This window comes from Aulonocara stuartgranti (genome assembly GCF_965226115.1).
Source record: "Aulonocara stuartgranti genome assembly, chromosome: 11".
Classification (NCBI taxonomy): domain Eukaryota; kingdom Metazoa; phylum Chordata; class Actinopteri; order Cichliformes; family Cichlidae; genus Aulonocara; species Aulonocara stuartgranti.
The window spans coordinates 29,378,807-29,394,905 of record NC_138947.1 but is presented as its reverse complement, the minus strand read 5'-3'; the positions used below and the strand labels follow the sequence as shown (position 1 = coordinate 29,394,905).

Genomic DNA, 16,099 nt, shown 5'->3' with positions numbered 1-16,099 from the left:
TTTGGCAGAACCAGGGGCAAGTAAGTTTGGGGCAGACATGTGCTGCAGTTGGTTGGGGGATAAGGGGAGGAAGACAGGACACAAGACATACTGTGGAATAGAGCTGAATTTTAATAACAACTAATGATTGTGTGCAAATCAATCACAAGTGCAGCAAAATATATCTCTTTGCAAACAATCCCTTTTGTTTCAATTTACAGAAAATGCCAATTTAAAAAAAATCATTTTAAATGTGGAACGACATTTCTATAGCAGACAGTGGAAAATGGCTTTTCTGTCATTTTCTTGTTTATCTATTGCTTAATTACTTTGGTGCAGTATGAATAGCAAAAGCTAACCCTGAAAACGACATGCTCCATGCACTTCGTCACACTTTCCAAAGCTGTCCTGTGGGGTGGATTGGAGTCTTTGCCAGGCCAATTCTGGACCTTGGGCCTTATGCTTGACACCACCGGTATTAACTGACAGTCGCCAGTTTAAACAGTTTCTCTTTGCTTGCCAAATCCTTTGGTTCTCTCTTTAACATTGTAGGATCTTTATGAAGCGACTTGAGACAACAGCTGTTGTGAACTGGCTCTGTATAAATGAAACTGAACTGAACTGGTTTGGGTCAGCTGGGCTTGCATATTTTGTGTAAATCTTTTATTCCAATCTATGACCTTTATGTGATGCATAAATCACAGTTTTCCCAACAAGAATGTTACAACTCAGCTAAGATTTACTTTTTTGCTGACCATAATGTTTTAAAGGACTTTCATGCAAAGGTAACACTTGGAGGCTTTTAATTTGACTGACAGAGGCCTTGCCACCACTCATTACTGAAGGCATGTTCAATACATCTCTGTTGCACAGATGTGAGCGGTCATGACATGCTGTACTGCTCATTTGACGTTTTTAATAAAACCAGCAGTGTTTTTCTTATCAGTAAAAATTAACGTGCTTCTCAGAAATTAGTTTCTAATTCGATTTATAGAGTTTATGTAGCACTGCAAGAAACAATGAAGTTAACGACAAATGAAGTTATTTGGTACTTTTTTCTGTCCACAACAGATCATTTACTTTATCACTATCTTCATTTTTTGTCTGCGTTAATCACAGAAAACTATCCCAGGCTGTTTGTGTTATAATTAAATATCACGCTGAATAAATACAAAGCAATCTCGTGAATTTGTACCAATGTTGTAAAACATGCCTCTACGACCGCTGAAATGTACAAAGGGCCACATTACAGGCTGAGCAGTTCTATAATCTCCACTCATCTGTGGTTGTACAGTTGGACATGCACCGGAGGATCTTCACCCCCCGTTGCTTTGCGTCGTGACCTGCCACCCTGGGTTTTTGAGTTTCATGTAAATTTAGTGTGTAATGACACACTGTCAAGCGCACAGATGCTATTATGGTATCCCTACCAAGCAGAGGTCATCTTTTGCCACCCCACCCAAAGGAGGGATCGCTGCGCCAACATGGTTAAAGGCCCTGCTTTCACCCAGACCAAAATGACATATGATTTTATCTATATATTGGCAAGAGTTTGTGGTGCAGAGTGCTGAGAATCCTATCTGAAACTGTACAGGCCAAACAGATACTTAAGTGAAGTTTTCTTTACAGGTTTTTATATGTGCTAAAATTTAGATTTCTTTGTTCTCTTTTGATTCATTTAGAGTCAAGAGACTTTAAACTGGGGAAACACTATTACAAGTGCCCCCCCAAAAGTTTATTCTCTTCATCTGGACGTATGGGACAATGGGAGAAACATTTTGTCACTCATTCAAGTGATTTTTCAGGCTCAGCTAAATGCACTTTTCCTCAACCTTATAAACAGCATAATGACTGAAACTAGCACCACTTACAAACAACGGCTGTGAGGTCAGTTTCTTGGTTGGGACAGTGGAAACGTAGGAGGTACTCCAGCCAAGTCTCTAAGATTATGAGAAACAGGGAAGAGAGCATTTGGCATGCAGACAAGTCCATCCATCCATCCATCCATCCATCCATCCATCCATCCATTTTCTTCTGTTTATCCAGGACTGGGTGCAGCAGCCTAAGTACACCTGGGGTGTCCTGGTGCCCAGTCATCTCCTCCAGCTTGTCCAGGGGAAGACCAAGGTGTTCCCAGGCCAGTTGAGAGGTAAAACCTCTCCAGCATGTCCTGGGTCTACGGCCGGGGCCTTCTCCTGGTGTGACATGCCCGGAACACCTCACCCATGAGGCGCCCAGGAGGCATCCTTGTCAGATGTCTGCACTACCTCCATACTCCACTTTCGATGTGGAGTATGGAGATGTGGAGCGGCTCTACTCTGAGCCCTTCCCGGATGGCTGAACTACTCACCTTATCTCTAAGGGACATGCTATCCACCCCATGAAGAAAGCTAATTTTTACCGCTTGTGTCCACGATCTTGTTCTTTTGGTCACTATCCAAAGCTTGTGAACATAGATCAAGTGGTAAATTAAGAACTCAGCTTTACGCTTAGCTGTCTCTTCAAAATAATGGACTGGTATAGTGTCTGCATGACTGCAACCGAAGCACCAATCCATCTGTCAATCGCTCACTCCCCTCACTTGTGAACAAGACCCCAAGATACTTAAACTCCTCCACTTGGGGCAGTAACTGTCTAATTGTATAAGGATCAAATGGCTTATAGCAGCAGGCCACACCCCATACTCCTGAAGCACCTCCCACAGAACACTATGAGGGTTTTCCATGGGCTCTTCAAAGTCCTCCAACACCCGAGTTTTTGCTTCAGCCACTGCCCGAGCTGCTTTCTGCTTGGCCTGTCAGTACCTATCGACTGCCTCCAAAGTCTCACAGGCTAGCCAAGCCCAATAGCACTCCTCCTTCAGCCTGATGGCTCCCTTCACCTCTGGTGTTCGACATCTGGTTCAGTGGTTATCAACCACTTTGTGGCTGCAGCTCAGTGCAGCAGCAGCGTCAATAATAGTGCTGAACATGGTCCATTTGGACTCAATGCCCCCAGTCTCTGCTGCTGTCGAAGCTCTGCCAGAGGTGGGAGTTGAAGGTCTTACGGACAGGGGGCGCGTTCTCAGCGCACCCTCACTATTCATTTAGGCACCCCAGGTCAGTCAAGCATCCTTCCCTGCCACCTGATCCAACTCAATACCAGATGGTGATCAGTTGACAGCTCAGCACCACTCTTCACCTGGGTTCATCCAGAACATATGGACATATAGATCTGATGATACAATAACAAAATTGATCATTGGGCCGCGGCCTGGGGTGTCCTGGTGCCACATGCTCTTAGGGACATCCTTATGTTCAAACATGATGTTTGTTATGGACAAACTTTGATTTGCACAGAAGTTTAGTAATAGAGCACTGCTTGGGTTCAGATCTGGCAGCCCATTCCTCCAAATCACACCCCCTTGCAGATCTCTCTTTTGCAGATCTCTCATGAACGTAGAAGTCTCCCAGTAAGACTACCCTCCTTCAAAAACCCCACCCAGGGACTCCAGGAAGGCTGGTAACTCTGAACTGTCATGGCGCAGACAACATTCCCGACCCGAAGGCCCAGGGAACAAACCCTCTCATCTACTGGGAAAAAACTCAATGTGCAGGCAGCAAGTCGAGGGGATACTAAGATACCCACCCCGGCCTTCCGCCTTTCACCAAGAGCATCCCCAGACTGAGACAGAGTCCAGCCTGGAACCAGGAGACGGGTTCCAGAAGCAAAAGCTGTGCATTGAGGTGAGCCTGACTATACCTAGCCGGCACCTGTTAACCCTAACGCACTAGCTCAGGCTCCTTCCCCACCCGAGAAGTGATGTTCAGATGTCCCAGTTGGTAATCTCAGTACCAAGAATAGATCAGCCAGGGTCTACGTCCCTGGCCACCACCCAGCTCACACTGTACATGACCCCTACGACTCCTTCTGTGGTTGGCGGGCTTACCGGAAGGTGGGCCCATATCCCTTTCAGGCTCGGTTGGGCCTCATGGACTAAGGCCTGGCCACCAGGCACTCGCCCGTGGGCACCTTTTCTGGGCTTGGCTCCAGGGCAGGGCCTCAGTAACCCTATGCCAGGTAGGGTGAACTGTTTCCTAGATCTTCAACTCATAGGGGTTTTTGAATCACTTTTTGTCTAGTCCCTCACCCAAGACCAATTTGCCATGGGAGACCCTGCCAGGGGGCAAACAAAAACACAAAACCCTGAAATCTACCAGTACACTTCTAATACAGCTGTCCTAAATTTATGGTTTTTGCAAGCCAGGATCAGAGCTACATGCTTTGAAATGTTTTTCTTTTCTTTTTGTTTGCAACAGAGTCGATTTCTTGGAAGCTCAGCAAACATCACTGATGGAGTTTCTTGTACAGTTCACAAGGCTGTTCATGTTAGTTTTACAAATCGTTTACAAAGTGACACATTGAGTACATTTGCTCCCAAAATATTAAAAGAAAATGGGCAAGTGGCGCACACTGTGACACACATCTTGATTTCTATGCTCCTAACAAGAAAAAATTAAAATTAAAAACAACTGAAAGAAATAGCCAAATCTGCAAAGTGAGTAACATTCAGAAGATTTTCCAGATGGCTGTTTTACATTAAAGCGTTGGGACTTTCGCTGGGGGTGTAGATTTGAATTTAAGCCATCCTGTTGAGAATTCTGGGCCTTATAGCCCTTCCTTTAAAAGTCCCAGGCAGGCAGCGCCACAGGGAAAACATCACTCTATTAAGTTATTATTCACACTTTGAAGTCCTTCTCACCTTTCTCCTAAACTCCACTCAGCTCAGCATTTAAGGCACAAATTAAAAGCAAAGGCCTTGAGGCATGGGGCCATCTGGTCCTTCGTATGCCTCGGCTGTACATTTCATTAGCAGGCTGATTTTTCTTTCCCCACAGCATGAGACTCGGTGAAACAGTACGTACTGAAGGCAAGAGGCAGTAAGACATTTTTACATCACTTAGCATGACTGTTTCTAAACTGAGCATATGGGGAAGAATCTGACTAAATTGCAGTTTTCACATGCAACTGCAAGGAATGAGAAGATGAAAGAATGATTTGAAGATCAAAGTGCTATGTTTTAACATACTACAAAGGCAAAATGGGGTTTTTTTTGTGTTTTTTTTAATTTGCTTTGGAATAAAGTAAAGTGTATGTAAGTGCCAAAATTGCTTTCATAGTGTCTTTCACCCATTTATACAATACCATAAAAATTTAAATTTATACATCAACACTATAAATTCCATTTGTGTTGATGTAATTCAGACATGCCTCTGAAATGATGATCTGTAAACAATGAAAGCACCTGTATTCTTAAAACAAATCATAGGATGAGAATCTAGCAAATTTAGTTATCATTTGATGTCAATTTAGATCTGTATAAGCTGCACCCAGTTATATTTTTACAGCGTTATTGCATCAAATGATTTAGTGTAACACGAAGTGTAATGTGAATGTGAGTCACTTGTATTGAAAAGGTCACAGGAAGCCACACAATTGCAGGTGCCCTAAGCTCTATGAAGCATTTTAGCAGCTTTTTTTTCTTGGGTATTTGTAGACCTCATAAGACAAAAATGTAGAGACTATCTGCTTACACATTTTTCACAGTTTAGCCAAAAGCTTATTGGGAAGGTTAAAAATGAGTATTATTATTATTCATTGTCATGCTTTCTTGAAGATAAAGGGTTTGGTAATAGTCCGGTTTTGTTACATGTCTTTTTATCTTACTTCCAAGGAGCCAGGCTTTCATTGTTGGACAATGGCTCGATCGATTTTAAATCCAGTTTTTCTACCAAGGGTGGATGGGTGGCTGTTAATGAGTGTTATTATTTCAAGAATAAGCATGACCCAAAGAGACCAGTGCATACATTACACATTCATTTAGACAAGCAAAGATGCACTCAGGATTCAGGTCAATACTTTCAGGTAAAAGTTTTGCTTGAAGGGTCCAAACACTGTTGTGCCAGATGATTTTTGGAGAAGAAAGAACAGGTTAGAAGTGTTTCCAATGAATCTAAGGAATGAACTGTGAATGGACACCTAACTTGGGTCTCTTTTCTGAGTTGCAGGTGGGGAAGGCAGATGACAGCTCTAGAGGTAAGAAGTGGTAGAGGGTGAGAAAGCAGATAAATATTCTAGGGTGAGTATTGTTGAGGAATTGCCAGATCTTGGTTTGCAAGTTCAACTGGAGCCAAGGACACATCAAGCCATTCCATCGGGTTGCAGGGGCCAGCCAAAATACACAGCAGTAGGAGTTAGGAACAGAGATGACAAAACAAGGTCAGGAAACTAGGTAAATCACAATGTTTGAAGCAATGGTCTGGCCAAGAGTGGAGGTTTCAGCTAGGCATTTGTTCCAGAGGAGTGTTGAGGAAATGCGAAGCAGGTGTGCAGTGGACCAGAAAGTAGGGCCGAACAGTGACCCAGGGTACACTCTACCTGAGAACAAGATAGAAACAAAAGCTTCTAGGTGGCCTGCAAGCTTGGTCAGGGTTTGTCTTGTAAAAGTCAGAGATTAGAAGGGGAACCAGGATGTAAGCCCAATGAACCAAAGACCGCCCCTCAGGATCATAGGCCCTGACCCTGCCAAGGAGGACTGGAAATCCCAAGGTGTATCTGGCGTGAAAGTTCTGGTGAATTTTCACAGGTCCTGATACCATTCCAGGTATGTTGGAAGTATTCGGAGCAGGGGTACAGAAAATGGAAGATGGTGCTGAGCAGACTACTACTATGATGGGTTTGCACTTCTTTCGAGCCAATTGTGGAGTCCTCACAAGAGAGCAGCTCATTTTGTCACAGCTCATGTGAAGAATGTTAAAGAATAATCCCTTATGAGCTCCATCATTCCAACTGGTTTCAGCAACTGGGATGCAGAATTCGTTAATCTGATTAGTAATTCCTCTAGCATATCTAATATGCAGTTTGTCGTGGTGGCAGAATATGGTCTAACACTTTCTTAAATTCTGCTCTTGAGTAAACTGAAAATGTACGAAATCTTAGACTGAAGTAAATTAATAAGGAGTATGACTAAAGGCTAAAGAACACTGGAGAAGAAAGCTTTGACAGAGGTTTGCCTGTCTTCAAAGATATCAGGAATTGGAAAAGCCTGAGTGGGAGGGATCACACTTACTGAAGCCTCTGGCAAGTGAGGAGGAACGAAAGGGTGAGGACTGAAGGAGTCTGGCATTTATCTTTTGAATTGCATTACTCAGCAGATCTAAGGATATATTGTTGGCCTGCTGCTTTTTTACTAGGAAATATCATCATATGAACAGCAGCTGAGTCTGCTGAGCCCACTGAGTGGTCAAATCATTCAGTTATATTTACAAGAATGAACAAACTGGGAAGCAGGGTTCCGGCTAGAACTATTCACGAAGACTACTTAAAGCAAAGCTTACCCAAGACTGTTCACACACTCGATATCGACTTTCATGCTAGTCAGAATAGTTTTTGCCTTACAGTATATACTACATTTCTATTTATGTTTGCAAGTTTCAGTAAATCGATGCACTTATTTCCCATTTTCTTAGCAAAATGTTGTTGGGAAACTGACATCCCTCCTATTATTTTATACTATATTTTGTTTCTCTTTGTTTTTGTGTTGTTCAGCACTTTAAAAACACACCAGGGCGGAGGGAGGTTTTGGAGTCTTCTCACACCCCCGTTCTCTGCGACCTGCTGGAGCGGGGGGCCGGGAGGAGGAGTTGGCCGTCCAACTGGGGTCTGGAGTGTGGGGCCTCCCTGCTGCTGCGGAGTCTGCTCCTCCCCACCGCAGGGAAAAAGGGTAACACCACCTGGGTCTGGGTGCAGTTTCCCCCTCCAGAGTACGCTTGGGGAGTGTGATTGTGTGTACAGTGCCTCTCTATGTCTGTCTCCACGTTGGTTGAGTGTTGAGTAATTGCATACGAGAGCATGAGGGTGGGAATGGATGCTTGTATCGGTGTGTGCCTGTATGTCTGTGTCTATATGTCAGGTTGGGTATCAGATGCCACCTCTCTGAGAACATCTCAGGCCCTCTAAGGCAGCGGTCCCCCATCCCCGGGCCTTGGACCGGTACCGGTCCGTGAGTCGTTTGGTACCGGGCTGCGAGAGTTGAGGCTCAGGTGTGAAATGTATAGTTTTCAGAGTTTTTATCGGTTTTCAGCGTTATTTTGTTATCATTTTTATCGTTTACTCGGTTTTCCTGGGTCTTTTCACGTGTGTTATGAATAAATTTTCTTTTTTTCAGTACCGGTACTAGTTTTATTTTGTTGTATTTATCCACGACACCTTAAAGGCCAGTCCATGAAAATATTGTCGGGCATAAACCGGTCCGTGGCGCAAAAAAGGTTGGGGACCGCTGCTCTAAGGTATGGAGGCCTATCTCCCCCCACCACTTCCCCTGCCAGTGGCAGACGCCCTCAGACATCGGTGCGTTGGTGGTTCTTTGTGTCCGGGGGTGGGCGCCCAGGTACACACCGGCTCACTCCTTGGTGGCTGCTTATCGGGGCCTGGAGCCTGGGGCTCGCTCGGGCCACTTCGGGGGTGGGGTGCCCTCGGCCTCTCTGCCTGGGGCTCGCTCACTCTGGCACAGCTGGCTGCCGGCGGAGCTCACGGGCACGTCACTGCAACCCCCCCTGGCTTCTGCTCCGCGGCTGCTGGATGACCCCTCATCTGGGGCTCTCCTCAGCTCCTTCTGGGATAGTGGCACAGCTGCCCCTCTGTTGGTCTTCCTTGGTCTCTTGTGTTCTGGGGGCCTCTGGATGTCTGGAGTCTTGATCTCCTCCATACCTGCTTCATGCCCTGGTGGACGGGGCTGTGGCCCCCCACACCCTCTAGCAGATCATTACATGAAGGAACCTTTTAAATACAAGCGTGCTCATGCTCACAGGTGTACACACGGGTGCTCACACACACAAACTACACCATTTTTGGCTCCTACCTCAAAGCACACTGTGCGCTGTCGATTTTACGTGCTGCACAATAATGTTTAGTATTTAGTATTTACTGTTATATTCCCATATATCATTGTGATGTTGTTTATTGTATTGCTCTCGTTTTCTTCTGCTTGTTTTCTTTTTTCTTTCTCAACAGGTGATCCAGGTGATTGATATATGCATTTTTTGTGTGTCTGCTTATTTAGTTGGTTTTTGTTTTTTTGCCCTTTATCCCCGTCCCTCTTCTCCGCTGTTTTCCCCCCTCTTCCTTTCTCCCTTTTCTTTTCCTCATTTAAGTCTGTCCCGTATCTAGCAAGTGAAAATAAAATAAATAAATAAAATAAACAATAAAAGGTGAATCAAATAGACCATTTCGGCAAGGCTGGGATGGTCAATTTGGTAAAGTAAATCCGTTGGGCATCTTTCCTCGCCTTTAGACAATAATTCTGATGGCAAAAGAACCAAACGGGACAGGCAAAAAAACAAAACAAAACAAAACACACCAGGCTTGCCAAAGTGCTATGTAAATAAACGATGGTGATGATGATGATGAAATGTCAAGACAGGAGGGGTGACTTTTGCACAATACTGAATGATTTACAGTCTACTATATAATCCTAAAGAGAAACTGTACCCATTTCCACTTGTATACAGGGTTTGAAGTGTCTAACGGACATGCAAAGATATTTGCCGAGCACTTTTGAACGATTTGTTTTTTTTGACCTAATGATTACCTGACCAAAACTTTACAGTCATACCCAGATACTTAAATGATCAGCACATATATGTGGCACATTAAGCACTAGTTGAGGGCACGATTGCTTCTTGTCAGTGTTTATTAATGGAATTGAGGGCAGGTTTTCAACTACTGCTTTTATTGTCCATTGAGAAACCATAACTCAATGGACAGAAACATGCAGTAAATGGGCAAAGGCTCCCAACCACGATCATGATTGATTCCATGTTGAAATCTAAAATGGCAAACATGGACAAGAGGTTTAACAAGAAAACTGATTTCCTTATGGAAGCGCTGATAAGATGGAAAAGCCTTAAAACATCCCAGTAATGGCCATTTGATAAAATTCTACAACTTTTTCCATCGTTTCACAATTTTACATCTTTAAATCAAAGCTGCGATAACAGAAAACCCATCATCTTTAGACTCCTCGCAGGCTGAACAAGATGAGCAGATGGCTGAAAAATCAAAAGTGGTGCAATAAATACAACAAAATATATTGAATGAGCAATAAAATATAGCTGTAAAATATTTTACCAGACCGCTTGAGCAGAAATTGTTTTCTGTTTCTAACATGACAAAGTAAATCCCTACAAATCCAAAACACCAAAACCAAATGCTTTCACCAAATCAGCATCTTTTATTTTCCTTAAAATCCACAGATCCACCTTTATTAGTACAACAAGGTTCAGTTCATGTCAAACTAAATTAAGATTAGAGCACAGTTGGACACATTCAAATCAAAAGTAACAACACAGAGAGGCAGACAGTCACAAATGAAACCAAATACACTTTTCCCCACAGTATCCAACTTTGACCTAAGAGATAACTAAATCACATTAGTTTTACATGGAGTTTCATCGAGCAAATGAAGTCACTTATGTCTTGCAGAAGAACAAGGCTCTCTAATTCAGAGATATGGTAACAGTCTTTTAGTTTGAGGACACAGAACAACATGGAACCCATCTGGTTACCGCTTTCTGATTGGATGGTCAACAAAGTGTCTTTTCCTGGCTGCTCTCCACTGTCTGGATGAAAGAAGAGGAAGAAGGAGAGGCGATCAAGTTCAGGGCTACCAGGAGTTGGCTCTGGAAAAGGAGAAAGATTCAATGAGTGAAGAACTTGGCAGTGTGCTGTAGATGGCAGATGAGGAGGAAAACAGATCTGGATGGAGATAGTGAAGAGTGAGGATGAGAGGTGACATGTGTTGGATGCGATTAGAGATGTAATAAATGCCTCCTTCAGACTTACAGGCCAACATTTAAAAGGCTATAACTCAAGGTGACAGTAATAATTAAAAAGGAATTGCATAAGAGCTCTCAATACATTATTCAACATTTCTGGAAACAATCAAAGGACCAGAATCAAACTGTTAGTATTAGATTCCCAGGATGAAGTTCCACAAATCCAGGGGCATACCCCTGTCATCTATGTCCTGTTAACGCTTGGCATTAAAATGAGCCTTGGGTGGTCTGATTACAAGGTGGTAGGTATTTAAACACACATAATAAATGCTATGGCATTTTCAGAACTCTCCAGCTTCACATCAGGTACATACACTTTATGCAGAGTGACCACATGCACGTCCTCAACTACAATGACAAATCTATGGCAATTTATTTTGATTAATTTACAGTTAGATTAGCAAATCCAGACAGGTGTTACTACAACATTTACAAATTTTTTTACTGAGAAATTTGTACATAAACAGTTTTGGTATTTGCTTCCAATCAGGGTTACAACGTTTACAGTTTGTCAAATGTAATTTTTATGTTGGAGCACAGCAAAAGATACAAGTGCAAATAGAACAGTAAATGTTACAGTTAGAGATATTGGTAATCACATTATTGGTAACAACAAAGATACAGGAAAATATGTGCCTGATCTTTAGTGCCACTTCCCTTTTTGAAAGCAATAACATGAAGTTTAACATGGGAAAAATTACATTTATGGATATGAAACTTTGCAAGAAATAAAAGTAAAATGAGGCTGACTGTATTTGACAGTAAGTACTCTTCCCCCTGTTGGATTATAATATTATTTTGTTCGCAGAAAGTCATCGCCTTATTTGTCTGATTAGAAGAGAACAGAACATACTGGAGTTTTCTGCCCCATCTCAGCAGGAGCAGATAAACAGGGAGCCAAGGTCATAGCTTAGGCGCTGTGTGAGAGAAAGCATGTGAATGTTTAGGCTTTTATGATTAGGTGGGGGCCACTAGAGGCTATAAGAGTTTGATCAATGCTCCACCATTTTGAGATCTGATGCTGTCTGCGTACGGTGTCCATCTCCCACGCGTGTGATCATTAAAATCATCGTTTGACTCAACCCGGCCGGACCAGTGTTGTTATTGTGGTTTTCCTCTTGTATCCATCCCCAATATTTGAATCCGTAACAGTTTGGGGGCTCGTCCTGTGGTATGGGGGTGGAAGTTGGAGGTTTGGACGGTCCGAGGTTGTCGAATGGACAGGCACAAGCCAGTGGTCTGACGTGAGTGGGCATAAGCCGGCTTATACAAAAGGTAAGGCACTACCTGTTGAATTATTTCCAAAGTGTGCCAAATTGGACACGATAAAATTAAAGTCTACTCACTGAAATTACTGGTAGATGTCTGTTTTGATTTTGATGAAAAAATCTCATGAGTTAAAGCAGTTAGAGGCTGCTAAGAAATTGAGTTAGAGGCTCAAGTGTTTCAAAAAAAAGACACTGGTCTGACCAACCAGTGATGACACGACAAGTTTAGTGGTAAAAAGATTCACATTGTGACATGTTTTCTGCTGATTGATTAATACAAGTGATTACTGAATGAAAGAAAATTCCTTTTTTGGGCTTTTAAACATGATCTTAAGAATTTTAACATGTACCTGTGTTGTTCTGTAAGCTTGGTGGGTTATGAGTTGGTTATATGGTGAGAAAAAACAAAAAAAGGGGGAGAGAAGAATGACACAGGGCCTGGCCCCGTTGTTTCTCCCCTCTCTGAATAACACAGTCAACACAACATCATTTTCCTGTTCGTCTGTTTTTGTTTTGTTTGTTTTGTTTTTTCTCTTTATGTTTGATTACAGGCTGCTTTGTCGGCCTGGAAAGCTGAGGCTGACCTGGACTCCTGCTCTCCCCTCTACCATCTTTGCTCACTCCTCTACCATCTTTGATGTGACCCTGACCAAATGCTACAGCAGCTGGACCCACAACAACAACCTGCAAATGTCAACAGTGCTGCAGGAAAACAATCTCATGCAGTGGAGACAGAGAGCGTTAAACCCAAGGCCCGTTTCACTACACGGGGGAGATTTCCAGACAGCTTCAGCTGAAAGAGCTGTGACGAGATGCCCATTAAGCCCGGATGAAAAGTGAGGCCGAGCAAAAGAATGCTGACCTTAACAACTCTGCATTAAAACTGTGCAGGACAGTGACAGACCAACACGGATGATCGGGCAGCAAAAAGGGCGTGTAAGAGACAAGAGGAGTAACTGAGGTCAGGAGGCACCTCAGAATGGACAAAAGCACAAGAAGAAAATAAGCTGAAGGCACAGGTGTCGGGGCTCGGCCAGGAGCTGACCTCTGAGAAGAGCCGAACAGCAGAGCCGCAGAAGGCCGTGGAGCAAAGCAAGGAAAACATCAATAAACTTCAATCTGACGTGTACGGAAAAGACTGAGGTTTCTGCCCTCAGTAAGAGCTCAAGGCATCAGAGCAGAAACTGAGCATGGCTCAGGAGGAGCTGGCTGCTAATCGAACCCATCAGTCAGGCTTGGAGTCCCAGACACAGGACTTGAAATCAGGCCGGAGCTTGCTGGAGCAGGAGGTCGCCAAACCTGACCAGAAGCTTCAACAGCAGGAGCAAACCCTGAAGGAGCTACAGAAGCAAAAGGGTCAAGTTAAGGAGGAGCGGAACAAGGAGAAGATGCAGGACACTGGAGAAAAGGACTGCCTCAATTGGGGCCAGAACCAGTATGGACAGAACTTTGAGCAGCAGCATCAATGGATGCAAACAGACTGAAATGGAGGAGGGCAGGACCCCAGGGCACGCTTCAGGCCGTGGTTTACCCAGAACACCAGAACAGGAAAGTGATGAACACAAACACACACATCTACATGCACTGATTCAGAATGAAGAGAAACACACATATGAGCACATATGCACTCGTTGATTGAGTGAGAACTGACACACACACATGCGCGCGCGCTGAGTCAATTCACTGAGAAATGACATACACACACGCACACAAATCGAAATGCTGATTCAATTCACTGAGAAGTGATACACACACACACACACGCACACGCTTGTGCAATGAAGAGTGATACACACACACACGCTGATGCAATGAAGAATGCTTTACTAACAAATGCTTATGCTGACACGCAAAATGCTGCACACAAACATCCAAATTCAGAATCTGTTACAACAACAAGAAGCCATTGATTGTTGAAAAAACATTTTTGTTAACGGAAATAAAATTTTAAAAAAAGGAAAACCAACTAAAACTGTAATGAGTGTTCACAAAACTAACTAAAATTAACTGAATTTATAGCAAAAATGTGTTTAGTTTTCATTGATGTGTGCGTGTCCTACAATAGTCAAGGGTGAAAATGAAGTTTAGTTTCCAGATTTTTTCTTGCTGTCTCATTATGCCAGCAGGTGGCAAGTACGTTAGTCGAGTCGTCTGTGTTGCTGCTCTGTCCACGCGCAGAATCATGTCAGGAAAAGTCGGGAGAAAGCGCCAGAGTCCAATTTGGGATTACTTTGAATATGACTGTGTTTTGGATAAAGCAAGTGTCTTGTAGTGGAAAGAGACAAATTAGGAGGGACATTTCTAAAGGGAAAAAATCCCACCCACAAACCTTAAAGTGCATTTGAAAAGCTCACACCAGAAGGCTAACCTAGCTTACCTTGAGAAGGTAAGGGAGCACACTCAACCCTCATCCCCAGAAAACAGAAGCTAACCCCATGCAAGGCAGCGTGATGCATCCCGAGACAACAGGACTGGGACATCTACATAACTGTGTGAGTCAATTGCCTTCAAAAAGTTTATCAATTCACTTGAACCAAAATTACGAACACACGGTGCTGCAAGAGTTAATAGTTAATAGTCTCAACACCCAAGGATAAGCAGAAGAGCATGACTGATATGATGAAACTGGGATTTTGTTACACTTAATTTTTGCAAACACAACTAAAACTATAACTGAAACTAATCAAAACTAAACTGAAACGAAGGATTTTCAGAAAAAAAAAAACTAGACTAAACTAGCAAACAATTGGTAAAAACTAATTAAAACTGATATAAAATTGAAAATCTGAAGTCAAAACTAAATAAAAATAAAAACTAATGAAAATTGCAAAACTGTTAAAACCCTGGTCCAGACTGAGATGGCGTTGGACATCTTCAGGGCGGAAAAGGGTTGGTGTGACCAAGGTGTGGTTTGGCTTGTTGTATGTATATTTCGAGATGATATGGCTCTGGATGGACCAGTTACCAGGGCATGGAAGGAGGACAGACTCATTAAATGAGGAGAAGGAATTTTCTGGGATTGGAGATCCTCTGGGTGAGTGGTTGACTAAAAGCATACATAAAATAAAAGCTATTTTTCATTATTGATTGGTAATAGATTGATGATTGGCCACATTTACAGCTGTATTGACTTGTTGTGGACGCAGTCTACTTCATGTTTAAGCACTCTAATTAACAGATTGAAAATAGTGACATTAGAGGAAGAGTATGCAGCGCCACCCTGTCAGATGCCAGTGACGGTGGGGCTCAGTGATTAATCAGGTGAGCCGGATTCATGGCTGAATCAAAACATAGATTCCCCTGCTGTGGTCAGTAAGGGGAAAACAGGGGGAAATAAAATTAGAAGAGGCATGGATAAATGTTTATGTGTGAAGTTTATAAACGGGATAAAGGGGGTGTTTTACTGTTATTTTAACATCAGCATTATTATTGCATCAGAATCATATAACAAGCATTGCATTAACAGGGCTCTAGAGTGCGACCAATTTGGTCGCAAATGCGACCAAATTTTTCAGTGGTGCGACTAAAAGAAAAATATTTGGTTGCACCTGTGCGACCAAATGTTCGGGTAGCAAAAAAAAAAAAAAATAAAATAAAATAAATCTGCAACCTTCCCTGTGGTCAACAACAGACACACATTTTGCCCCTATCGTAGAATAAACCAATCAGAGATAGTAAGGGGCGGGACCTCTCTGATTGGCCGTGGTCCAGTTGAAAGTGCAGGTGGAAGTGGGAGGTGAGTAGCTTGAATAAAGCGATATCAATTCATTAAATCCTGAATCGACTTTTAAATATAACTGTGTTTTGCCAGAAACGCCAGATTCTCAGATTAAAGCTCACAAAACCATTTCAACAACAACCAAACAGCAAATGAGAGCAGGTACACGGATTCCACACAAAGACGTAAACACAGAGCGGACCGACGCATCAGAATCAACTTTTTCATTCTCGGCTTTCTCACCCGACGGCTCGTAGACG

At 43.0% G+C, this 16,099-nt stretch overlaps 1 protein-coding gene across 1 annotated transcript in view; it reads right to left on the bottom strand.

Annotated features, from left to right (window-relative positions):
- Positions 1-10,229: 10,229 nt before the first annotated feature.
- The window catches only part of bckdhb (branched chain keto acid dehydrogenase E1 subunit beta), a 77,089-nt gene continuing 71,219 nt past the window's right edge, over positions 10,230-16,099 (bottom strand). Inside the window, exon 11 of the mRNA XM_082552139.1 lies at positions 10,230-10,697. The gene's annotated coding sequence lies outside the window, so the exon portion shown is untranslated. The remainder of the gene's footprint in view (positions 10,698-16,099) is intronic.